Genomic DNA, 27,596 nt, shown 5'->3' on the forward strand with positions numbered 1-27,596 from the left:
GGACCAAAATTAATGGGACGTTTTTGGCAGTTGAGATCTCCTCCCTTCTACTTCACCTCCTCTGAAGGGAAAAATGGCAACGACGTTTCAAATAACATTCATATTTGAGATTACTTAGGCTTCTGCATATTTTTCTGCTTCATGTCATTCATAATTGCCCTCCCAGAAAAAGTGAAGCTGCTACTGCTATTTAAAAAGTTTTATGTCCCTCATTTTAAAAATACATAACGGTCCTCAGAGTAGAATTCCAATTACTAAGTGTAGAAAACAGAAATAGAAAAAAACAAAAATCACCATTTGACAAACACCACAGTAACGGAGGTTAAAATCAGGAGGTGAAATGATGAGGAACAGCATGAGCAGGACAGATGCCTCCTGACTGCGAAGGCAGACAAGGCAATAGCAGAGACCGCCTGGACCAAGCGATCAGAGTGACCATCGGCCACATGAGACACACGGGCGTCGGGCGGCTCCTGATCATGTGTAACCTGAGTTTAATCAGGAGGAGACACACATTCAGACTGAAGAACATTCTACAGAATAACTGCTCCAAGCTCTTCAAAAGCGTGAAGAGAGTATCTAAGGAAGACTGAAGAAAACATCAAGGAAACTGAAGAGATAAGACAAACGTAAGGTGGGAGCTCGCCTAGCTCTGGGGCCAGAAGGACGGCAGTGGAGGACGGGAGAGGCCTGAATCGGGCGCGAGACGTGTGGTGCGGCGCCGATGTCCCTGTCCTGGCCGAGACAATGGACGGTATTTCAGTCACATAAGATGAAGCTGGGTGAAAGGCGTGTGGGAACTCAGTACTTTTTGTAAGTTTTTGCCAGCCTGAAATTATTTTAAATCTAAATGTTACAAAATGATCTTACTAAAAAAATCATAAAGGAAAAGAAAGCAACTTATAACTTTATCATCAACTAAACTGAGGGACTCTTGAGCTGTTGGGGTATATGCCAGTCGATCACTGGTAAACTTCAAAATTTCACTTTGTGTGCTTTCCATTTGAACCAGTTACTACCAATCCCTCCCTCCAAGACAGAGTTTCTTAAGTAAGGTAAACCCCAGTTTGGAGATAAGGCAAATCTCTACTCTTTACAGATGATTACCAGAGAAAGATTGTGTGAAAAGCTGACAGTGGAGCTCCCAGTGGAGAACTGGGCTTGCTTCTTGCAGGCCGCTTCCATCCTGCTGTACTGCAGAACATTTAATTCCTCCAAGAGGGAAGTAAGATGGTTGAGGGATGCAAAGAAAAACAATCAACAGAATGGATGGCAGAAAAGTGCAAGGCTCTCTTGGATCCTTATAACAATTATCTATCTTTTTGTTTTACATGTAGTCAGAACGGCATTTTTCTGATTTGAACATATATTCTGTTCTGTCATCTGCTACAGATAAACAGGCTTCTGCTCTCTTACCGTTATGCAGAAGAGACCAAATTCTTTCAAAAGCAAAAATCTCCACTGCATTAGCAGCAATTTCCTAGCATCCCAAGTCCTATAGTTTCCTGATCTGCCACTATGTGGTAGCGAAGGCAATCAAAACAGTTGGTCAGGGTTGCACTAAAATCTCATTGGAAAAAATTGATCTACTTCTTTTCTCACATATTGGCCTCAAACGAAATGATCCTCATTGGGGAATAATAGAAAACTGAGGCCAGAAACAAATGTGCAAAAGCTATTATTTTTTACTTTGGCAATCCCGGCATTATGAGGCGTGCAGGAGAGGGTGAGGACACTGTTGTCAAGGAATGCATGACCCCTTTACGTACACGAACCACATCTTTTCAGGACTGGGGTGCCCCTGATTCAGCCCCTGCCTGGCCAGAAGCAGTGCTGATTAAATCCATACAAGCTCCTTCCTATGGATAGGAGACTAAGGCTCCAAGACTGGTCTGCCTTGCCAGGGTCATTGTGTGTGCGTGTTTGTGTGGGGGGGTGTGTGTGGTGTGGCTGGGTTCTGCTTGACCTCACTCCAGGATCCAGGCTCTATTGGCCACTTGGCCTCCCAAATCAAGACACAGCTCACTTATAAAGTGGCTTAGAGGTGTCCGGTGGGGCAGAGAAGGGAAGGCTGGTGTCCCCTAGAAGGAGGGACTTTCGGAGGGACCAGTAGCGCTAACTGGCCAACACAGCTATGCTGAGCAGTATGTCTGAGGGTGTGTGACAGAGCTCCCCTGACCAGCAGGGTCCTTGTGGGCCAAGGAGAGAGACCAGCAGGGTGGGAGGACCCACCAAGCTGATTAGGAGCCCCTGTAGGTGTATTTATCTGACAGTGAGGAACAGGATGACCCTTGTAAAACACGGTGTCATTAAACAAGGTATGAGGCTGGTCTAGGATCCAACAGTGGGCACAGCGTGCCTTTCAAAGATGGTTTTTGATCACTACGTTAGCTTTCAACATGGACAAATGTGTCCCATTCACTTTCATTTCTCCAGCCATTCTCATATTGTGAGAGAGAGCGACAGAGATGTAAGGAAGGAGGGAAGTAGAAGAAGAAAATTATCAGATGAAGTGAAGGAAAATCCTGCTTACAGACTAATACCTCACTTTTCCAGAACTCGGCTATCCAGCAAATCCACATTTGCGGGCATATAGCCAAGGACCAGAAAGAAGCTACACTGCACTTATTGCCTATTTACTCTTACACACAATTCTGATGAGCCTGCAAATCTGTGTTTGAAATACCCGCAGCAAAGAGCAAGCAGCCAGTAATCACCTACAGAGGGGCTGAGAGACACAGCTTTCTTGTCTTACTGCAGAGTCTATTAAAACAGAAATGGAGACATAAAAATGATAAAATCAGACCATAAGAACACAACAAGCACGAGAAATCTCCAGTATAGGGCAAACTGCCTCCCACTAGACCTTGAGGCTGTCACCGTATTATGCATAATAGAACAACGTCTGCTCAGTGCTGTCCCCGAGTCGGCCAGAAATGATTAAATCACATTCACGAGTGTAAGAAGCAAAGAAGGCCATACTCTATGTTGGAAAGGTTTTCAGATTGAGAGTATCCAAACACCGTAGTCTCAGCTTTCTTTACTGGATGGATAATTTACGGAACACACTGGATAGACAGCTGTGACAGCAGAATGCCTGCTCACATGGAGTTCATCATCTAGTAAGGATTTGAGATACCCAAGACCCTGACTTCAATCAGGAGAGCTGGCCATCTGCACTTTTGTACTGAGACCGAAAGAAGCTTCGACTTATTTTTGGATATGAGCAACCGAACTTGGTCTAAGACTTTGATCAGACACTTAAGAATCCACGCAGTTAATACTTCAAGGACCAGCAACCATGACCAAGGTCTGCAGCTCTGCCTACACAAAAACCTAACAACGTAAAAGGCCCAGAGAACTATAGTTCCTGAATTTGCCAGCTCTTCTTATTGAGGAAAAGAATCCTAACCCCAATGCATTCTTACATTTCAGCTGCGACACCCCGTAACTGAACCGCCGTGCATGTGATCAATGTATTTAAGAAGAGATATGTGTATTTTAAGTAGTGACAGTTTTTTACAGGAAAAATCCTAGATCTCTTGATACTGTTTGAAAAAGGTCCACAATTATTACCAAAATACAACTTAGTCAAAAACCCAGATACAATCACTTTATCTTCTTACCGCTTTAGAAACCCAAGGGTTTTCTTTCCCCCCTTGAGAGAAAAGATTACAAACTGGAAATTTTCGTTTACTGAGCTCTTGGGGGAAAACACAAAACAGAACTTCTTCTAATGTCTGAGTGCCATGATGGTAGGTGCCGCAGAGCACAGAAAAGCATACACTTAAAAGCTGGGCAGATCTTGGTTCAAATCCTGTTTTGCCCGCCTACTGGATGTGTGAACATGGACAATTTATTTCTTCAAGCCTTCCTTTGCTCATCAGTAAAACAATGTTAGCAGACTCTACTCACAGGCGGTTGCAAACAACTAAATGAAATGAGCCCAATCCCTGTGTTGTAAGCACTCATCTTTATGCAGGCGTGTGCTAAGTTTTTGCACAGACCCCAATATTCACAGGCTTTGCATGGTGGAGCTCAAACTGAATGTGTCTCTATGTTGGCCAAGTCTTTTTCTTTGAGATTTTGTTTCTTCCTTTGAAGAAGAGGCTCACCTTCCCCTGGGGCTGGGCTTCCTAGTAAGGGGAAGTCACTGAGGAATAAAAACCAGACAAAGGGGTAGGAGGGAAAGCCCAAGTCCAGACTCTAGAGGGGCACGCTTGCCTGCCATTCCTTAAGGAAGGGCTGAGCCACTCTGTGGCCTGTTCGAACACCTTCTAGCAAAGCTGATTCCAGATGTCAGATGGGGTTTGGAAACAGGAAGTTTCAACATCAACTGGCCTTGGCAAACACAAGCTGTTCAAAATGAAAATGATGATGATGGTTTAAGATGAAGCGAGATGGCTCTGTGGCATAGCTGAGTGCTGTGCTGTCTGTTCTGCTACTGGGTGGACCACTGGGGGTCTGGGCAGGGGTCTGCCCACGTTCGTTAGCATCCTGAAAGGCAGCCTGTGCCTCTGCACCAGACCATTCTCGGTGCTTTATACCTCCATTAAATGGCTGACATTGTCCTTGTGGACTTGGGTGGATTGATGTTATTTCTAAAGCATGCAGTTCATTTCAAGAGGGGAGAGGGAGGATTAAGTTGGAAATATTTTTCTGTTGAGAAGAAAAATTAAATATAAGTGGAAATGTTTTCATGAAAATTGTTTTTATATGTCAATGTTTCCTGGGAACACGCAGATCTCAATGCATCAGAGGACTGTGCTAGATTAGAAGGAATGAAGACAAAATGAATTTAAATAAAATTGAAACTGACCAGCCAGGCTTTATTCTCACTACCTGATGAAACAACAAAGCAGGGGCGGGGATGGGGGGGAAAGAAATAAAATCAACGCCACTCAAAATTTAACCTTAAATGAGAGCTTCAATTTTGTTTCAAAATTTCTAAAATCCATCTTACTTTCACAGCCACAAAAGCTTTTGAATGTCTGTGAGTCAACAGCCACTTGATAGAACCTTGAAGCCATTCTGAGTCGTCTCTTAACTAAGAAACCCACTGGAATTCATTACAGAAGATGACTTGCCTGTTTTATAGGTCTTAGGTCATTAGGAGTATTTAGCATTTGCTGATAATCAACAATAGCTGCAGAAAATGTGTGCAATTAGACAGCTGGTCTGATTGTGCTGCATTTTAAAAATTTTGCACACCCCCTTTATTAACCTGAAATATGACAGGAAAAGTAAAATACACAGGTTTTAGTTACCCTTGTGAAAATAAACATGTACCTTAAGAGGAAAGTATTTTGTCAGTTAATCTTGTGTCTGGAACCATATGGACTTGTGGCCACAAACCTCAGCAGCATGTGGCTATTTATATTTACATTAATTAAAAATTAAATACAATCTGAAATGCATCTCTCAGTCCCAGGAGCCCCAGTTCAGGTGCTCCACTGTCACACGTGGCTAGCGGCTCCCTTATTGGACAGGGCAGAGGTAGAACTCTGCCATCACCACATGAAAGTTCCAAGGACAACTCTGGTCTAGATCAAAGACCAGAGCTGTGAGCTCTGGGTATGTACATTTATTTTTAAAACTCTGCACAAAATGGTTTACCTGAATTTGGGGGTCACTTAAGGGTAGCTAAGCAACACTCTTCTACTTGCACACAACTGTTTTCCCTAAGCCACATCAGTGCCCAAGCCAAGGAAAATCCAAAACATAGTCTCTCCTCTGCATCATGTCTAGTGTACTTTCTATTGTGAACCCCCCATTCCCTGTCAACAGAACCTCTCACCCAAAACATGAACAAGGATTCCTGTTGCCTGCAGAGAACAGAGGTGTTCACAGGCAAAAGGGTAGACCATTATTTTCAGATGGAAACACCTTCCCAAGATTCATTTCAACATTAAAACACACAGCAGGTGTTACATATTAAAACACATACCAGGCTTCCCCCTATATGGCCCTCATCACACTTATCTTTATTTAATGTCTACATTCCCTGTCCAACTGTCAGCTTGATGTGAGCAGAAAACAAGTGTTCTGTTTGCTATTGTACACCCATTACAAGCACAGTGCCTGGGACAAAACAGATGCTCAGATTTTTGTGGAATGATTGAATGAAACTTAAGAAGAATGGTATTTTGCTGAAGAATAGCAAACATCCTTTTAGAAACTGGATCCAATTCTTTTATATTTGGAGAGCAATCCACCCTTTATTTTCAGATACAAACTGAAAATAGCAGACTGATTCATACAAGTATGCAGGCTACAGTTCAGTATCTTCCATCAATGGCTCCTTCCAAAAAGCACAGCACCAAGTATTTTATACATGCTATCGCCTCTACCACCGCCTCCCCCCTGCCACTCTGATATTTTCTCTGCCAGGAGGAGGGGGAAATCAAGGCTTAGAGAAATTAAGTGACTTACCCAAGGTCACAGAGCTGTAGTCGTATAATTGGAAAAGCTGCCCTGGCAATAATTATGGACCAGGTTCGTCATAATGCCAGGTTACACAATTCCTGCTTGGGTCAGGAAGGCGATGATGGCCCTGGGCACGCTTTCAAAGAAGGAGCTGGGCACAGCTCTGCCTCTTTGTACCCCCAGAGTTTAGCCAAGCACCTGCCTGCAGGCATCCCACAAATGTTTTCGGAACAGAACTCAATAGTCCTAATGGCTCAGGGCTACAGAGCAACAGGGAAGGTGCCTGGGTCTCAGCAGTGGGCAGAGCTCAGCACACTCCACACCTCTCCCACAGTGACAGCCAGCATCACAGTGACCCTCTCCCCTGTCCTCTCTGCAGAGCCTCATACATTGGACACCATGGCCATCCCACATCAGGGGCCCACCTGCTTCTGCAATCTAACCAGCTGCATGGCACTTGGAGGAGCTGTGGTCACCTCAAGCGCAATCATTTTTTTTTCCCATTGTTCAGAACTTCCCATTTATTTTTAACATATACTTGACAATGGTTCAGTAAGGACCCGTTGGGCCCCTGGTGTGTACTGGACCACTCTGTCTTCAAGCAAGGGGCTCAGATTTTCCTGTTTGGCCCAATTCCTTCAGATGAGGGCTTCTAGTCTGACTTATAAGTGATTTCATAAAAATCACTATTGACAAAGCAACAGATTTTAAAATTATACACATGAAGAGCTAACTTTGTTTTGTTTAATAAATATTTATCAAGGGCTGGATAAGTAGAACACAGAAAGGCATAAAAACAGTAACGGGCACCTGTTCTTATGGAGGAAAAGCAGCAACATCAATGGTCCTCCAGGAAGTGACTTGGAACACTTTGCTACTCTCTCAGAGGTCCTTCGCACATCTCCATCTATGGCTGACAAAACCCGCTTACCAGTGCCTATTAGGAGCCATCTTGGTGCCAAGCACAGTTAATCCTCACGGCTCCCCCAAGGGACACGTATTGTCACCTCTCTTTACAGACGAAGGAAGACGGGCTCAGAGGGTCAGTCATGTGGCCACGGTGCCAGTGCGTCTGGCTCCGAAGCCCGGGGTGCCATCGTATGACATTATATGACTAAGGCTGGGGGATGCCGTGAAAGTAAGAGATGCCCCCGAGGCCCTGGAGGACTCAAACCAGGCCAGTGTGGGGGTCCCCCAGGTGCTGAGGAGGAGGCTCGCAGGGGCAGAGGGTGAGGGGCCAGAGCCGCAGGGAGGGGCGGGCTGGAGCTGGCTCTGGAAGCTGAACTGGGTATGCCTGGGGGGCACCCAGAACCGGGGAGGCTGGTCAGGAGTGGCTGTGGGAGCCGCACCCAGCCAGGGGCGCTACGGGGTCTGGAGGCGGGTGTGGGAAGGGCTACAGCCAGATCAGCATGAGCTCCCGGCCCAGTCACGCGGGAAAGCCCCAGGGAACCTGACCCTGGGGTGGGAATTAAAGGTGATTCCAAACCAGTCTCCCTCCACCAAGGTCGGCAGAGCCACCGGGGCTCTCCTGCCCCTCCCACTCTATCTGAACAGGAGACAGCCGCTTGGCTCCCGGACTGCCTGCCCTGGCGTCCTCCGGCAGGGAAACAGGCTTTGGTTATTCAGACGTGACTTACTGGCACAGAGAGGCTGTTGGCGTGGAAAAACTAACAGGCTGACCTGGCCGGGGAAGAGCAGGTGACAGAGAAAGCCAGCAAAAGATGAGCTCAGCGTGCTACCCCGAACCAGGAGGAGGCCTGCGGGAAGGGGCCGCGCGAGAAGGAGGGTTGAGCAGAGGCCAGTCGGGCACCTCCACGGAGCCAGGCACCCTTCCTGGGGAGCTTCCCTAGGCCTCACAAGCCTGCACGGGGCGTCATGCTCTCCATCTCACCCAGGGGGATGCCGAGGCTCACAGAGGTCAAAGGAATGGCCCCCGTGTGCTCAGGAGGGCCAAAGTTGGGGCTCAGAGCGTGACGGCACCCTGCCTGAGACTGCAGTGCCTCTCTGCCTGCCTTCGCCCTGTCTGAAACTTCACACGGTGGGGCAACAATGCCACCCAGAACCTCAGGGCCCCCAAAGCTGGGCGGGACTCTGCCCTGGCCCCTCTCCCAACCCACGGCGCCCTGAGACCCCTCCTCTCAGTAAAATTATCCTAGTTGCAGAGTACAAAGGGACAGCAAGAGCAGGGGGAGAGAGGGAGAGAAATCCAAATCGGATGGGACGGCTAAGTTGAAATGGAACATATTTCCTAGGGCTTAAGTGGCTTGGAAGCTGCTCTTGCAAATCGTGATGACCACCACGTACCACCCCATGTATTTATATCTGCAGTGTATCTTTCCCTCCTTCCATTCCCGGTAAGCACCTCACACGCCCTGCTGCTGACAAAGTGCACAGGCTGCAGGGCCGACAAGGCGCCCCGTACCGCTACAGCTCCGCTGGGTTTCTGCAGTTACTATAAACCAAGAAGCAGACGCCTTCTCTTTTTGTGACTGATTCAGGCACGAAGGAGGCCTAACCTCCACTCAGCAAACCAGAACCTCAAAATCATTTATTTTTTGTTGACGGGGCTTCTCACAAAATATCCCCAAACAAGCTCTTTTTATAGAGAACTCTTCCTTTCTTTTGAAAAGAATCTCTAAACAAGACTGGATGTCATCTGGAACAGCCGCTCCTAAAAAGGAGGCGGGGGGCATTTTTGAACCGAATGCCACATGCTCATGCTGGATTTTGCCATTCTGCCTGCGCTTCCTGCTCGGAGCCTCTGTAGCATAACAGAGAAGCTTCAGACACTGAAGCTGCTCCCAGCCGCGCAAACTCCAGTCCGCATCTTCCAGGCAGCCCTGTCGCAAATAATTCCTGTCCACTACGCCCCTATCACACTGAATACAACCACATTGTGCAGCTGGAAATGGGAAACCTGATTCAGACCACAGAGGAAGGTACAAAAACATTGAGCTCAACACAATGCTGTCTTTCTTGCATGTGCTGCTGGTGATGGTAGAGCAACAGATCTCAAACCTACTAGTCGGTGAGAGATTCAGACGCGTTTTGGAAGGAAACGCAGAATTAAAATAGCATTCCAAGCATCCCAAAACAGTCACAACAACAACAAAAAACCCACCCAGTCCTCCCAGAGCTGCGCCAGTTTCATGTGCAGTGTTCCTAACCAAAATCCATCTAGCCCAAGCACGCAATTTAAAAAGGAAGCACGATCTCCGCAGAAAATGGTGCATGTTGACAAAGCGTGACTTGTCCCACATGGGCAGGAATCAAAGGAAAACCAGCCTGATGGCAACCCAGCCTCCTTCAGTCTGCAAGATTAGCCGGAGGGAAAAGAAAGAGACCGGAATGAGGGCAGGGGGGCACGGGCAATGGAGGACGGGGGCCAGAAGGCCGTCCTGCCCTGAGAGATTCTGGTAAACAGCAGCCTGTAATGGCCACTGCGAGCAGGAAAACAGACATGGAGGGAAACGTGTTTACAACTGCGGCGGTGGGCGGGAGGCCGAGCGGAGGGAGGGAGGGATTCCCCGGCTCTGCGCGCCGCTCGCTCGGCTCCGCTGAGGCCCCAGGGCTGGGTTACGCTTCGGCGCCCGCACCCCCGTTTTATGGGGGGGCGCACATCTTGTTTATGGGGAAGGTTACTCCGCCTCCGCTCTGCCGATCGCGCCCCAACACTCCCGCCGCATCCTTGCGGGATGCGCGCTTGACTGACGGCCGCGCCGGCCAGTCGCCGCCCGGGCCCCTGGCTCGGTGGACGTTCCCAGCGAGCCGATTGGGTGGCGGGGAGGGCGGGCCCTCGTGATTGGCGTGCCACTCGGAGTAGAAAGTAGTAAACAACCTCGGTCCGCCGCGGCGGGGAGGGCGCGGGATGCCCGCTGCCCCGGGTCCTCGCCCCGAGCCGGGCGGCCCCGAGACAAAAGGAACCCACGGCGGGCCGAGGGCCCCCCAGAAAAGCAGACCCGAGTGGGCGCCCTTTAGATCCCCTGGGCGAGAACTGCTGACTTGCAGCTTCCCATCATTTTTGTTCCGTGGAAAACCAAAAAGGTTTTGTTTCTACAATTCTCGCTCTCCTTTTTCTTCCTACAGCTTAAAAACTCCCAAAAGGGAGCGGGAGAGAACCGATTCACTTGACTCTCCCTCTCCCCCCTCCCTCCATAGTGTATACTTTTGTCTCTGCAGAAGTGATTTTAAACCCTGGTACTAAAAATTGTTTGCTTACATAATGTGCCCTTCACAGAGGTGAATTAGACGCCCTGTTAGACCTTTTCATCACAAGTTTTTGGAGCTGTGATCTCACTCAGGGCTGACCGTGTTTGGAAACATACATATAAAAAGAAACTGAGATGATGTTGTATTAACCTCCTTTGAGAAGAAATAAGCAGTTAACTTGCATTTTCCATAGAGGGGGTAGTTCACCCAGGATATTGCACGCATGCCAAGGTAACTCCTCATCTGGTCTGACTTCAATCACAATCCATTCCTCCTGGCCTCACCATTCTCCTTTTTGAACAATCTTCAGCAAGAAAATCGGCTGCTTCCAGCATGGAGGTGCTGCTCCCTGGAGCCCGACAGCTCCTGGGGCTGCTTCCAGGAGGGGTACGATCAACACAGAGCTCTCCAGATACTACCTTCCTGGGAGAGAGTCCACAAAGAGGCCTCCCGGCGCTGATGGAGAAGGGGCTGGGAGCTGGACACAGGAGGGATCTCCAGGACACTTGTTTGCCTGCTGACTACACTCTCATGGTAAGCCATGTTGCCACCCGTGGCCAGACAGTCAGACTGCTGGAGAGCTTTAAAAATAAAGATACAAAGGGCCCCTTGCAGGACGCAACTTTAAGAGTGAACCTGGGGGCCCTCTGTATCACCCCCACCCCCAGGCTCCACAGATTGCCAGCCTCTGTCGTCTGCCTGCTCCAACAGCGCCTCGCCCCCACTGCCTGCGGCGTGGTTAGAACCCTTGTCCCTTCCAGCCTAGACCCAGCCCGCAGGTCTGTAGCCTCCTGCCTTCCCACCAGCCTCCCCTGGGGCGCTCAGTTCTGGTCGCAGGCCCCAGGGCCCGCCGCACACCCGCTTCACGCCCTTCACTCGGGCTGCGCCTTCTGTGCTATCCCCTGCCAGCCCGCGAGAGGCCACTGTTCTCCACCATTTCCCGCCCCTACAGCCCGGCCAATACTGCATGCAGACTCGGATGGCAGCTCTGGCCGCCTCGCTAGACACTGAACTTCCCGAGGGCAAAAGTGGTGTCGGCTTCTGATGTGTCTACGGAGACGCAGGCCTGCGGTAAGCATGCTCTGGACTTGCGCACCTCTGCGCGGGGTCCTCAGCCCCTCCGCGCCCCCAGCTCACTCAGAGTGTGCTCTCCGAGCTGGTTTCTGGCTGACACGTACCCCCAACCCCTGGACCCCCAGGTGGAGGCCCTGGCAGTTCTGTGCCTCTCAGTGGTTCCCCGCACACATGCAGCTGTTTCTGCCGTCTCCTCTGCCACTCAGGCCCTTTTCTGCCCTCCCGAGAAGAGGCAAATTCTTCTTCAGCCTAAAAAATGCTCCCTACCTTGCGCAGACCTTTCACCAACTCGTGCCACCTCTTCCCCCAGAGCATCTCAGGGAGAGAGGCCTCCAGGTACCTGCTTCTCTGTCAGCCTGGCCGGGACACAATGACAGTCCGACAGCTGGCGTGGTGTATGCGAGAACCAAGAACTGAAAGGCAGATCCACAAAGTGCTTTCCTCCCCCACCAGAGGTCCACAGACCGGTCCATTCTGGTCTGCAGACCTGACAGTGCACCCACTTTCAAGCTGGGCTCCACCACAGGATCCCTCCCCAGTGCCTCTCCCTGAAGACCCCTCTTGTCTGACTGTGAGCCGGCTCCTCCTCCCCAGTCAGCTTTCTTGCTCAAATGTCACATCTACCCGCCCCCGCCCCAGGCCACTATTACACAGACCTGTTTCTTTTTCATCATGAGATTCAACTACCATCCTTCCTAGCTGATCACCCACTTGCTGGCTTTGGAGTCTGTCTTCTTTTTCATCTGCTAGATCCACAACCGTATCCCCAGCGTACCTTGATCCAAAGCAACTCTGGGCGCCATAAGGGACTGTATAGGAGGATCCACTCAGCAGCACATTCAGGCAAAGGGAAGATGAGTTTTCTGGGAGGGTTTGCCTCAGAACCCTCAGTCTGACACTCACAGAACCATACAAGGCGGGGACGGGACTAAGCTCTGTGGCCCCACTTGACCCAAAGAGTCCAGTCGTCCTGAGAATCCCAGGTTCTACAGCTGGAACCAGCGGTCCCTCTTTGCTCCCTGTGCAACATGTTACATGCATCATCCATGATACAACTTTCCCAAACAAATACAGATTAATGGTGGGACAGGGTAAATTATTATTGACAAACAGCACTTTCAACAATAAAAAATTTTTTAAAAACTTGGCATAGGTAATAACTTTGTAGCTCAGGAATGAAAAAAATATATACATATTAGTATATCAGATACAACACAGAATCTTCCTTCCCATACTTTGCTTATAGTAGTTGACAAATATGAATGTTTTTATTTTTGCCTTTCACACAAGTAAAAGATTGAGAAAAGGCAGAGGAACCACAGATCAAATTGCAAACATCCACTGGATCATAGAAAAAGCAAAAGAATTCCAGAAAAATATCTACTTCAGCTTCATTGACTACGCTAAAGCTTTTGATTGTGTAGATCACAACAAACGGGAAAATTCTTCAAGAGATGAGAATACCCTTATCTGACTCCTGAGAAACCTGTATGCTGGTCAAGAAGCAACAATTAGAACCAGACATGGAACAACAGACTGGTTCAAAATTGGGAAAGGAGTGCGTCAAGGCTGTATATTGTCACCCTGCTTATTTAACTTATATGTAGAGTACGTCATATGAAATGCTGAGCTGGATGAATCACAAGCTGGAGTCAAGATTGCTGGGAGAAATATCAATAACCTTAGATACGCAGATGACCACCCTTATGGCGGAAAGCGAAAAAGAACTAAAGAGCCTCTTGATGAAAGTGAAAGAGGAGAGTGAAAAAGCTGGCTTAAAACTCAACATTCAGAAAACTAAGATCATGGCATCCAGTCCCATCACTTCGTGACAAATAGATGGGGAAACTGCAATCAGTATGACAGACTTCATTTTCTTGGGTTCCAAAATCACTGCAGATGTTGATTGCAGCCATGAAATTAAAAGATGCTTGCTCCTTAGAAGAAAAGCTATGACAAATTTAGACAGTCTATTAAAAAGCAGAGACATTACTGTGCCGACAAAGTCCATCTAGTCAAAGCTATGGTTTTTCCAGTAGTCATGTATGGATGTGAGTGTTGGACCATAAAGAAGGTTGAGTGCCTCAGAATGGATGACTTTGAGCTGTGGTGTTGGAGAAGACTCTTGAGAGTCCCTTGGACTGCAAGATCAAACAAGTCAATCCTAAAGGAAATCAATCCTGAATATTCAGTTGGAAGGACTGATGCTGAGGCTGAAGCTCCAATACTTTGACCATTTGATGTGAAGAGCTGACTCATTGGAAAAGACCCTGCTGCTGGGAAAGACTGAAGGCAGGAGGAGAAGGGGATGAGAGAGGATGAGATGGTTGGATGGCATCACCGACGTGATGGACATGAGTCTGAGCAAGCTGCAGGAGATTGTGAAGGACAGGGAAGCCTGGCGTGCTGCAGTCCATGGGGTCGTAAAGAGTTGGACAGGACTGAGCAACTGAACAACAACAGCACACTATTCTGCTTATTATTTTCCTCACTTAATATATGTTGAAGATATCTACTTCAACAGCTAAATAACATTCCACTGTATGGATAAACCTTAATTCAATGTTTCTCAAACTCTATACAATGAAATCACTTGAAGGACTTAAACAAACAAACATGAAATATGTGTTCCACCTTCCTGAGATGGATTTAATTGGTCTGGGGTATGACCTGAACTTTGAAATAAAAAAAAAAAAATTCCCTAAGTGATTCTAATAAGCCCACAATTTCGGAAGTCACTGCCCTTTATTGTGTGTTAGTTGCTCAATTGTGTACAACTCTTTGCAACCTCATGGACTGTAGCCTGCCAGGCTCCTCTGTCCATGAAATTCTCCAGGCAAGAATGCTGGAGTGGGTAGCCATTCTCTTCTCCAGGGGATCTTCCCAACCCAGGGATTGAACCCTAGTCTCCTGCATTGCAGGCAGATTCTTTACTGTCTGAGCTACCAGGGAAGACCTTTATTACCTATTACATCATTGATGGGTATTTGAGTTATTTCCCACCTATTGCTATTCCGAACAGTGGCATATTGAATAACCTGGCACAATAGTCACTTTGCATGTGTGCATGTATATATGGGGTAAGTGCCCTTCCCAAAGTTGCTGAGTCAAAGGGTGTATGTATTTGTCATTTAAGAGATATTGCCAAATTCCCCTCCACAGATACAGTACCATTTTGCACTCCTCCCAGCAACTTGGGGCTGTTTTCCTGCAGGTTTGCCAACAATGTGTGTTATCAAACATTCTGAATTTTTTCCAATATAAGAGGTAAAAAAATGTTATCTCTGTGTTGTTTTAATTTCCATTTTTTTAATGAGTGAGATTAAAACATTTTTTTCATTGCTTAATAGTTATGTGTATTTCCTTTTCTATGAATTATCTGTTCAATATTTCACCCCAAATCCTTTGGAATTGTTAGTCTTTTCCTTAACAATTTCCAAGATTTCTGTTTTTTCCTTTTCTTTGTTTTAACCAACACAATTAGCTGTCTATCTCAGACAAGAGTTGCATATATTTTTCCCAGTTTAGCATTAGTCCTTGCTTATGGTTTTTGGCTATGCAGAAGTTTTTTTGTTTTTATTTTTAATAATGTATTCAGTCCTTATGAATGCTTTCTTTTCAGCCTTCTTGTATTTTGTGTTGAAACCAAAAAGGCCTCACCCACTTCAGGGTTGTAAAGGAACTTCCCCCATGTGTTCTTTTAGCACTTTTATAGTTTTGTTGTTTACATTTTTACCTTAGATCCATTTGGAATTCAGTGTAGTACAGGGTATGATGTATGGACACCACTTTACTTCTTTTCCAGATGGTTACCCATGCCCCAGTGCCAGTAAGTGAAGACTCCATCTTTATCCCACTGATCTCAGAGGCAGCCTTTATCAAATGCTAAATTTCCTTATGTACTTGTGTCTATATTTGGGCTGTCTATTCTGTTTTATTGGCCTGTTCATGCACCAGTATTTCACTGTTTTAATTATTCAGACTCTATGGACTATTTTAAAATCTGTTAACACTGGGGTTCCTCACTGCTTTGATACCGTTTTCTTAGCTATCTTGTTTATTTGTTTGTTTCATGATAACTTTAGGATTCATCTACTTGGTCTTTGGATCACATTAAATTTACAAGTTAACTTGAACTGACGTCTTGATAACATTGATTATTCCTGTCTGATAATATGTCTTTCCATTTATTCAAGTTATCTTTGTATTTTTTTAATAAAATTAAGCTTTTGTTAATTCTGAAGTGCTTTTTCTTTTTCTTTTCATTGAAAATGCTCTTTTCTTCTATAATATCTTCTAACAAGTTATTTGCATATTGTAGGATTGAATTAGGATAAATGTGTTTATGCTGTTTCTAGCAGAAGTCATTCTATTCTTTGCCATTAGAAGAATACAGTGGGGTGGAAAAACTCAAAGGCTGAATACTCATTAACAATAGATAAGGGTTAAGATCCTAATCAAGCATCCAAGTTATACATTTTGAGCTGGCATTCATAAAACAAGTAAGTTCAATGGTGAGGGGTATATTGCTGGAGAGGCCAAGGCAGGGTGCTGGCAGAGAGAATATGATATCCTCAAGCTTTAATACACAGGAAAAAAAAGGACTCATTCTAACGATGATGAGCAGCTGACTTCATGCCTTCTTGGGAACTTGAGGATAACAGTACTGTCTTGGTTGTGTTTGTGTGTGTGTGCTCAGTCCCTCAGTCGTGTCTAACTCTTTGCGACACCATGGACTGTAACCCACCAGACTCCTCTGTCCATAGGATTTTCTAGGCAAGAACACTGGAGTAGGTTGCCATTTCTCGAGGGGATCTTCCGAACCCAATGGGTAACTTGGATGCCATTTCCTCCTCGAGGTGGGAACAGAAGGGAATAAAAATCCCCATATAATGCAGGGCCAGACAATTCTGAGACTAGAAGTAGAAAAGCCTCAAATCACATGAATCAAATAAACATATTTCAAAGGTTAGTGTCATCAGATTTCAGACATCCTGCAATGTCCGTGGCTATCAATGAGCATTTACTACATGCTTGGCAGTTACACTGTTTGTCCAGGTAAATTTATCTTCACTTCCATCTTTGGCAGCGCGTCTGATCATTTCCATTTTACAGATAGGGACCACCTGATGTACACAGTGGTGGAGCCCAGATCCAGAGGTAGGCAGGTCTGTCTAGTTCCGAAGACTCTTCTCTCCTGATAGCACACTGTCCACCATTCTTAGTTCATCAGCGCAGAGTCGAAAAGCTAGTGTGGTCTGGGCTGTTGTGGCATCCCTGGGCGCTCCTCTACCTATACTGAGATGTTTCCATGCACAGAATGGTCTGCTGTGTCTGTGTCTTAACAAGCCAACATAATATTTGGTAGCCAAGTAACGTGTTCCCGGGTCAAGGCTGTACTTCATTTACACCAGGCCAAAAACTGAGCATTCACACATTTGCTTGAAGACATCCTGAGAAGATGTTTGTGTATAGTTTCCCTTAGTCATCCTAAGTCACTGACTTGCTAAAATTAACCTTGAGTGGGGGACACAGGGGATTATCCAGCAGCTTTCAAACAGTTCTTTAAGGCAGCACAAGAGCAGCAGCACTGCCCGTGCAAAACTGGGTCATGAGTTCACCGGTACCAGCTCCTTCTCCACTGTGTCTCCCACACAGAGACCTCGGGGAGCCCTGCCCACCCCCAGGACTGGACAGCATCTCGGGGCTCCAAGAACCCTGCAGTCATGCTAGGACACACCAACAGGTCACACCAAAGGCGCCTACCTGCTGGTGGTGCTCCTGCAAAGGCATCTTAACTTCTCCTGTCCTTACATTCTTCCCACTGTAGTTTAAGCTATAGGCACAAAAGGAAAGACTAATTGAATTCAGCTAAATTACCCTTAAATTCTCTCCTCACTCATTTATTATTTCCAAATTTAGTGAGGCCACACTGTTGTGCCTTCACGCCTCCCACAGTACCCTTGATAACTTTATCAGAGCCAGCTACCAGAAGCATGAAGGAGCCAACAGAAAATGTTACAACTGCTGAACAACACACAATGTGAGTGGATCCTTTTACAAACCTGCTTTTTATGCACGGCTTGTGGACTGCGGTAATTTTAAACTTTTATAAGCCATTTGAAAGAACAAATGCTGACAAAGGTCAATGAATGGAGGGCAGAAAAGCATACATAATCAAAATAAAGTTTCTTTCCTTTGGTTAGTATCAAAGAAGCTATGGGAAAATGAGTATATCTTATAGAAGAAAGATTGAATAAAAACAGCCACTGACAGCAGTCATACAGCAGTAAGACAGGCAAGGCAACTGAAGGATGCCGGTAGAAACTGTGAGCCTTCGTCTACCCGACACCTCTAACCTTTTAGTTTGCAAAGCTGCCAACTTAATTTTACAGTAGAAATTTCAGGCAGTTAGGGGACATTTAATATTCACTGTATCTACTATCAAAGAAGAAAATATCTTGGAAGAATTTTTTTAAAACACTACTTTGGAACACTTATGGGCAAACAAGAATTGGAGCACTAATCACTGTAATTTCCCCACCAGGATCACTAGGTGCGGCGTTCAGAAAGCTGACGGAGGCGAGGATGAATCAGCCGCTGCAGCAGCAGGGGAACAGAACCCTGCCAATCAGTTGCAAACAGGGAGCTTCACAGGCTCACCTCAACCGACAGCGAGGGCTGAAAACCAGGGGTTCAGGGTAGGGTGTACATAATGGGGCGTAGGGGTGGGCAGAGGGAAGAGGAGGGAATGTCTGTGAGTGGGAGACAGAAGCAGAGGACCAGCTCAATTCCCATACTGCACACAGGCCAAGCTCCTCTGAGGTCGTCAGGCCAGCTCTGATCCTGAATCAGGGTAAAGGAAAAATAAATTCCAAGGCACAGGTCACAGGAAAAGTCAGAATGCCTACTCTGTTAACAGCACTTGAATCAAGTGTTAGAAGCCTGTTTGTTATTCCTTTCTCTGTTCTCAGAGTCACTGGGTACCTACTGTATATGAAACAGATACAAGGGGAGGTTGCAAAGTTTGAGGACACTTCCCAGATCCTTCCAGGTTTAATCAGGCAAAAGTATCTGAGGGGAATCTCACTTTAAAGTGAGGTGACAGACACTGTCATGAGCCTAACTGTGGGGAGCACTTCACAGTGTACACGCGCGTAAGGACCTCACATTGTACACCTCAGTCATGCTGGTCGATTTTCGCACATCAGGCACAGCTCAGTAAAGCTGGGCAGGGGAGCCCTCACATGAAACCCTTTGGTGGATCAGTGTGTGCTGTGAGGAGAGGGTCTCCAGGGTGCCTGATGAAACCTTCAAGATTTCACTTTTACACTTCTCAGCTAACTCAGAGATCTGGCTGTAGAACTACTAATATTTCAAACAATGCAAATGTAATTATAGTTGAAGCATATTCTCTAACAGAAGGAAGGAAAGATTGGCATTTAGAAGCTTCATTAAACTTTTGGCCTTTTCAAGGCTAAATGAATCTCAGGGAAGAAATAAAAAGTTCTCGTTGATTAATTTAAAAACAGATTTCTTACAATTAACAGATCTACATCTAAGAAAAAGGGAATATTAATAGCAATTTGAACATTCTCTCACTTTCTCTGGCTATTTCAATGAATGTATACCTCTCTACATATAGAATACGGATATGTAATAGTTTAGTCACTCAGTCGTGTCCGACTCTTTGTGATCCCATGAATCACAGCACGCCAGGCCTCGCTGTCCATCACCAACTCCCAGAGCTCATTCAAACTCACGTCCATTGAGTTGGTGATGCCATCCAGCCATCTCATCCTCTGTTGTCCCTGTCTCCTCCTGCCCCCAATCCTTCCCAGCATCAGAGTCTTTTTCGGTGAGTCAGCTCTTCGCATGAGGTGGCCAAAGTATTGGAGTTTCAGCTTTAGCATTAGTCCTTCCAATAGTTACTCAGCAAAATTTAATTGTCTATTTTCTCATATCAGGGAAACATCAGTTATGTTTGCACAAACATGACTAGCTCAAGCAGCTTATTTACAAATGCAGACATGCCTCCCATTTTATACATGGGAAAATGTATAAATACATTTGCTCATATGATACCACCCCAGTCATCAAATGATTTTTTTTTTGTCAGCAGAAGAGTTAAAAAGGAGTTAAAGTTAATGTACTTTAATGGAGTACATTAAAATGTACAGCACTTAGAATATTTCTTTTCTCATGGTTCTAATCCCAACACAGAAATGACTTGTTAAACAGACATAAGTAAACTATCAATTCTCTTCATCTTCCAAATTTATTTAGACTTGCTACCCTGTTTTTCCTCTGGAATTTCCTTTGCTTTTCCTTTTGTCAGTAAGCTAAATTACTTCTCCTCCCACATGCATAGAAGTATTAATTTATAAAACACATGGCCATATGTCATGTCTCACGTAACTCTATTTCACATTTCACCACTCCCCAGACTTATCTAACGTGAACAAATAGATATTATTTACTGGAGTTAGAATGAGAAGTATCTAATGCCACTTACATAGCCATAAATTGATTTTTGATTAATGTTTAAGCAAAAAGCAAACAAGCCCATCTGCTCCAAAAACAAACAAACAAAAGCAGAGCACACGGTTCACGGGAGTCTCTTCAGTGTGTTTCAGCTGCTGGTAAGAATTTGTTTTCTCCACTGCTATTATGAAAATGCACTGCTGACAAGAATATAATTCTGTATCTAGTTTCTCTTCTAGCAACTGTTAATTTGATAGACTGTTGCTTATGGTAAAACAGAAAAACAATCGCACTCTGAAGAAGCCCAGGAGACAGGTGAGCAGCAGTGTCTTCTGGACCACCAAGCCCAGCAAGCGGAAGCTCGTGTGGTCACTGAAGTTCTCTCTGTGGTTGGGTTGGGAATGGAGAGGCAGCACGTGGCTCAGCAGCGTCCCCGGGGCCGAGCAGGGGTCCCCAGGCACGGACCGCAGCCTGCCGGGGCCTAGGCCCTGGCTTTGCCAGGCTGAGCACCCTGGTCAGGGGAGAGGCTGAGAAGGCCAAGGCTCCGCGAGCTTGGGGAGCACAGGGCACCTCTCCTGACGGCCATGCCTGTGGTGAAGGCGCCTGTCCTGAAGAGGGGCCGCGCCATGGGTGGCGGGGATTCTGCTAGGGAACTGAATGCCTGGGAGCTGTCAGAAGGGGTGTCTGGCTGTCCACCCAAGGAACAGGCTGCCGGTCTTCTCAGCGAGGGCTGAGACCCGGGACTGAAGGCAGGCCACGGGAACCCAGAGGATGCTGAAGACATCCGGAGCTGCCTTTCTGCAGGGGTCAGACCTTGGACATGACCTCTGGCCCCAGCTCTGTCTGCCTCCGTATTCCAGGAGGAATGAACGGGGTGAGAGTTCCGAAGGCTGACAGTGCAGCTGGGCCCAGGTCAGGGGGTGTGGGCAGGCTGGGCCCCCTACTCTGAGGAAATGTTCCCCAGTGAGCCTGAGGCGGATACTGAGGCTGGTGCGAAAGAAGGTCCCCAGAGCTATGCTCACTCCTTGGGATGTCTGTGTCGGGAGGAGGAGCTGTGTTCTTCAAAGATAAAGGTAGAGAAAATTTTAAAAAGAAAAAATGAAGAAAAGCTAGGCATCCATCTGCACAGGGAAATGAGTGCTGAAGAGGAGACCAACAATCCTTTAAACCGGCCATCTATTGGGCGCACAGGAATTTCCTTTCAGATGCCACCCAGCGGCGGCAAGACTCTAAGGCAAGGAGAAAGGACCCAAGAAAAGGCTCATCCCGTCTCTTCCTGTCCTCTCCAGGGCCCCCTCAGCGACGGGCACACAGTACATCACAGCCAGGGCAGAGCCGACAGCTCTGACCCACTCCCAGACTAAGAGAGTGAGAGAGCACACAGCCGCAGAGGTGGAGATCTCACTAATACAGATGAGTTGCCAATATTCTAATTTTCAGGGGTGGGGGAAGAAAGATGTGATGAGGAAACAAAGCTCCTGAGCAAACCATTACCAAAACCCACCAGCTGGTTAGTGGAAATGGAGCACATATCAGTCAGTGAACAAAAGACACATCTTCTGTAAGAACAGTAACTTTCTAACTTAGATCCCAGACCTCCTAACAAAGAGAGAACTCAACCCCACCCAGCGAGCTACATGTATGCTGTCATTTGTTAATAAAGACAGAAGAGCGCAACTGAGTTTCTACAGATTTTCTGGAAACATTCACTCCCAGACTAAGAGAGATACTGTCAAAGAGGACAAGTCCTGTTATGACTGCGTTTCTACTTTGCACAAATCCTGTCCCATCTCTGCAAGAATGACTCTGGAACAGCCTTTCGTCCTGAGTTTATTTCAAAATGGTTCTTTCAAACGTTCCATACATACGCACACTGGCCTGGAGAACAAGGACCTTTGTCTTTCTTTGCCAAAAGACAGTGTTTCTCGAGGCCTCTTTTTTGCCTTTGACGGACAGTTCTGATGTTGGCTTCAGAAAAATACGTACATGACCATCCTAAGCCAGAGAGAGAGAAACCTCGGAGATTGTTAACGCATCAGTTACACCAGCCTTTTCTAATCACAGCTCTGCACTTCATTGTTCTTCAGGCAAAATAAGTCCCTTAAGTTTAGAGTGCCAGGTAAACAAAGCCGTGCACTGTCCCTGCTTCAAAAGTTTGTTTTTATAAACATTCCCCCTGTCCCCCAACCCACAAGGCGGCTGCACAACGGCCCCATTGTTGAGCACTGCTTTGACCGCTCCAGGACAATAGATTGTTTTTCTCTTAGCCCCCTCAGAGCAAAATCCGTTTTAATAAGGAAGTCTCTGCCTTTGCAAAGGAAGTAAAGGAGTGAAAACCAAAAAACGAACGTCCAAAGCGTAGATTTCTCAGCTTAAACTTGCAACAGTCGTGGGTACTCAGCTTGCCAGGAAGGCACATCACCCGCTTGTCCAGGGGCAGAGATTGAGGGGTCTGTTCTGGAATTTTCCAAGGAGGCCATTTTAGGTATCATAACAGGGTATTTCTAAGCAGGAAGTTGCTCTCGTCTATGGGAAGAACAAAACCAAAGGAAAACAAAGCACCCAGAAAACTGCTTCTTGAAGGAGTCCTGCTGCTGCTGCGTCACTTCAGTCGTGTCCGACTCTGTGTGACCCCATAGACAGAAGCCCACCAGGGTCCCCCGTCCCTGGGAGTCTCCAGGCAAGAACAGTGGAGTGGGTTGCCATTTCCTTCTCCAATGTGTGAAAGTGAAAAGTGAAAGTGAAGTAGCTCAGTCGTGTCCGACCCTTAGCAACCCCACGGACTGCAGCCTACCAGGCTCCTCCATCCATGGGATTTTCTAGGCAAGAGTACTGGAGTGGCTTGCCATTGCCTTCTCCGTGAAGGAGTCGTAGGAAGGAGTTAATCTAGAACGAAGATGCCAGGGGTCACTCCTTTCCAGGAAGACAAAACAGCTCTGCTCAGGAAGCCAGCAGCGTGGGCGCTGCCATGCTACAGTGCCGGTCCCTTTCCAGGTGGAACTTCTGGTTACATATACAGCACAGCAGCGGTGGGGGGGGGGGGTCCCCAAGGACCACAGAGGAGGCCACCTGGCAGCAGGGCCAGAGCTAGAGGGGAGGAAACAGACACCCCGCAGTCCCCCCGCCCGGGGCCAGGCAGCGCTTCTCAGACACCCCACCCCAAGGCTGCCTGCCACCGTCATCTGGGGCTGTGCTGGGAAGGCCCTGGAGCCACAGAGGGCCAGACACACACCGGGCAGGGTGACCACTCAAGTGACCCAGCAGAGAGAAGGCAAGATGGAGGAAACAGCTCTCCTGGTAGGCTGGAGAATGCACTAGGTACCTTCAGTATGACGGCAGGATGACTGAGTTTCAACACACACACTGAGCGCGCGCGCGCGCACACACACACACACACACTTGCAGAAACACATACACTTTTAAAAACAACTTACTGGTAAAGCCCGCCCTTCAGTACATTTTCTCACTCTACCTTCTCTTTTTCTCTGAAGGCTCCCCCACTAGTTTAGATGATACCAGAAGAAACAGTAGATAATTCCAGAAGAATTACAAATAATTATTTTCTTGAAAATAATTCTTTAAAAATAATACAAAAAGCCTGTTTCACTACCACAGAAAGCAACGTTTTAAGACAGCCAGGTCTGATAACAGTGCACACTGTTTTTGCTATATCTTTCATCAACACTGGCTCTCGCACCACGTGCTTTGGGCACATTGAACGCCCTCCTCTGCTGGAATGCCCCCATTCAGGGGTGAGGGGATCCCTGATGGCCTGCCAGCCCCAACTGTGCTAGCAGTCATGTCCAGGAAGACAGCAAAGAATGGAACGTGCAGTTAAAACTACAAGGCGGAGTGATTTAAGTACAGAGTTAAGCACAAGGGCCATGTTGAAGTTTGGTGGAACAACTAAGCTTTAGGAAGGCAGGTGAAAAGAGTAACTGAAAAACTAATAATATGGTATATGTTACAGATAAAATGACAGTAGGCAAATGATTTTCCTTCTGAAATGAAATGAAGACACAGGGAACCATTTGAGTGGAGACATCCACCCAAGATGGGAGGTCTTGGACCTGCCATTCATGGGGTCAAAGCAGAATCAAGGGGCTGTTGTATCTCCTAGTACCGGCATTTCTACCACCCCAGGGAGTGCTGTTGCCCCCCAGTCTAGGAAGAAGGGGAACACAACTAAAAAAGGCCCTCCTTCCTCCACACAGAGCCACCAGCTTATCTGAAGTCTCAGTGGCATTTGAATTTAACATTTTCATGTCTCACGCATACAGAGTTGAGATACCACTTCCAGCCATCTGAGCATCTGAGCCATCGGGCTAGAGTCAGAGTGTGTCTGGCAGTGGGTGCGGGGGAGGGTGAGTGGGGGCACCTCTCCAAACAGGCAGCCGAGAGTAGGGTCTAAGAGAAAGTGGTCTGGGGCCGGACTGACCGGGCTGAAAGCCCAGGTCTGCCATTCACTAGCTATGCTTCCTTGGTCAAATCATTCACCCTTTCTGTACCTCAGCTTTCTCACCTCTGAAATGGGCAGAGTCATGCTAAGCGAAAACTGATTCAGCCTGTGCAACGTGCTTAGGCGTCATACCCGGCACACAGCAAATGCTGTAATCCAAGCGCAGGCTCACCGGCAGCAGGAACTCGAGTCCTGAACGGCTGACAAGCTGCAGCTTGGCTGGCAGTGCCACTGTGAAACCCCGGGGGCCTCGTCGCCCTCGAGTCCCGGGTCCTCCCGCCTGCCTTCAGTGGCCTTGGCAGGAGTTGGGGGTTGAGTGAGGACTGAGGCAACAGAAACTCCCCCAGCACAGGCAGGAGCCTATCTCTCCAACAGACACTGAACAACAAATTCTTGTATTTTTCCGTGGTCAGGAGGAGGAAGCTGAGGGACAGAGCGTCAGGCGTGACAAAGGGGCCCGAGCAGCTCCCGGGGGGCTGCGGCCAGCTGCCTCTGGCTGGCAGCAGACCTCAGCTGTTCCAAGCCTCCTGCTCAGGGATGCTCTGGGCCCTGGGCCCGACCGATAAAGAGCGATGAGAGAGGCAAGGGTAACACTATGCTCAGACCAGCATGCTGCCCAGCCCTCTGACCCTGGAGTCCTGGAGAGGCCCCTGGGAGAGCGCGCAAGGAAGCCGTGTGCTGCAGAAGTGCGGGCTCCTGGGCCGTTCTGAAGCCTTGCCCGGCCGTGGACGGGCCGCCATCTACCTTCTAAATAAGCAGTCTGGAATTCAGAAAAGCAGGCAGGCACCCCTACCATTTCCATCTCCTAAATACTGTATGCATACTCCAACAAGTCCTAGAATTGCCCGAGTTCCTAACATACCAGACATCAGTTTCAACTGCAAACCCAAGAAGTGAGAGGCAGAGAGTTCTCAGGGTCACATGTTCGTTTCCACCACTTTACAGACGACACACAGAGGATCTTCTCATTTTCTTCTTTCTAAGCGTACTGAGTGTGCACATCATCTCTGCTGAGGACTCTATCTGGATCCCACAATTCAAGCAACTGTACATCAATAATATATCATTATCATCATTTGGTAGAATTTTTGGCAACCTCTCTCTCTTATCTCTGTGCAGGATGGCCAGCTTTTGACACTCTGCGGTAAGCAAGGCCAAAGAGCATGGCTAATTGAAATCTACAGATAATCTCAGAAATCCCTTTTAGCCAATAATGTCAACTTCTTTTTTTCTTCTAACCTAAAGCTTGTACTTCTGATTCAACTCTGAAGAAATATATTTCATTTTATTTGCTGACCTTTCAGTGTTTGGTGAAGATGCTTGGAAGCACTGAGATGGTCAAATGCAGACAGATGATAAAGCAAAGGGCCGGGATGGTATCTTAAAATGCTTGCAGGAAAATGAAAACACTGAAATAGAAAAATCTAAATTCTTTCCAATAAAGGTAAGCACAAAATATGTTCCATAAAATCCTACTAAATAAAGGTTGTTAGTAAAGAAATACTAAAAACAAACAGACAAAAAATAAAAAACAATATCAGAAGGACTCTTAACTGCTTGGAAACTGTTTTTCAAATCTCTAACAAGTTTGGAAATCCAACGGCGCTAAATCAGAATGGTGGTCAAGGCAGTCTGTAGACTCTCAGTGCCTGGTATGGACGACACTGTTGGGATTCAGTGCATTGCCACCCTCTCAACATTCAAGAGGCATCTCCGTTCTCTGTAAATCACTTTCAGCCAGTCAGCAAGCTACCCGGAGAAAAACGTGGTTAAAGAGCACATTCAGGGGTGAAGGAAACAGAAACTCACCATTGGAACATCATAGTAGTAACTGTTGCAGGTAAGCGCCACCAAGGCGTGCCAACATCAGCAAGTGACGAGAAAGAGGATATGGGCACAGCCTCCAAGGATCATCCTTCCACCCCCAAGATGTTAGAGTACAAAGGGGAAACTGCAGCGGAGAAACCGGCCCTCAGTCGCGTGGTCAAAGTTCCATCACCTGCAGTAGACACGCTGAGAGGAAGCTCACGCCTGAGGTCTTCCTCCCCCACATACAGAAACTGAGTCTAATTATGAGAAGACATCAGAGAAGCACAAGTGGAGCAGTATGCTCTAACAGAAACGATCAATAATCTCCCAAAGGATCAGTGTGAAAAGCAAGGAGAGACAGAGGAACTGTCCCAACTGGGGGAGACCACACAGATACAGCACGCAAATTCAATGGAGCTTGGAAAGACGACATCCATGGAGAAACTGATGACATCCAAAGCAAGTCTGCAGTTAATAGTAGTATGCCAATGTTCATTTGTTGGCTTTGGTAATTGGGTTATGGTTATGTAAGATGTTAACATGAGGGATAACTGGGTGACATTTTACGAACTCCCTGTGCATTTTTTCAACTTTCATATAAGTCTAAAATTATTTCAAAATACGAAGTTATTTTAAAAAGAAAGAAAAGAAAGAGACTGTTCGGTTTCGCCCTAGTGAGTGGGGTCATCCTCAGTACAAACGTGCTGGCTTTGATTCCAGCACCCCAGACGTCCCTCCCTTAGTGGATTCTATAATCTTCAACACTGCTGATATTACATACTGAAATTCACACTCAAGAGACTGAAGGAAGAGGCGAGTAAAGAAGCCACCCTGACGCTGAGAAAAAGGGAATGACTGAGAAAGTATAAAACTCTGTATACTTAGCACAATCCTCACAGCTCCTTCACCTCCCACCCCTTCGGTAGGTATAGCTCCCTCAAAAATATGTCAGTAATTGGGCTAAACTCCAGAACACACGCTCTTTATCCAGAACTTGGCTTTGCAGAAAATAAAGTCCTGACAAAGTTTTAGTAAGTCACATGGACCACATGATGCGGCGACTTCCTCATGCAGAAGTCAGAGGCTCTAGGAACCGGCAGTCTTCCCAGACCACGGCTACACGGAGAGCTGTGGG

At 47.0% G+C, this 27,596-nt stretch overlaps 1 protein-coding gene and 1 long non-coding RNA gene across 5 annotated transcripts in view; one reads left to right on the forward strand and one right to left on the reverse strand.

Annotated features, from left to right (window-relative positions):
- Positions 1–27,596, reverse strand: part of IGF1R (insulin like growth factor 1 receptor) — a 311,619-nt gene that overhangs the window by 92,134 nt on the left and 191,889 nt on the right. The window lies entirely within an intron of this gene.
- Positions 10,344–15,652, forward strand: LOC129550231 (uncharacterized). 3 transcript variants are annotated; one of them, XR_016035671.1, is made up of 4 exons: positions 10,344–10,470; positions 10,946–11,169; positions 11,588–11,706; positions 15,515–15,652. It is a non-coding gene; the product is annotated as an uncharacterized LOC129550231 (long non-coding RNA). The 3 variants fall into 3 exon arrangements; XR_008684794.2 differs by lacking the exon at positions 15,515–15,652 and adding an exon at positions 13,000–13,226; XR_008684793.2 differs by lacking the exon at positions 15,515–15,652 and adding an exon at positions 12,020–12,283.

This window comes from Moschus berezovskii, chromosome 21, assembly GCF_049115385.1.
Source record: "Moschus berezovskii isolate FMDL1 chromosome 21, NW_MosBer_1.0, whole genome shotgun sequence".
Taxonomy (NCBI): Eukaryota; Metazoa; Chordata; class Mammalia; order Artiodactyla; family Moschidae; genus Moschus; species Moschus berezovskii.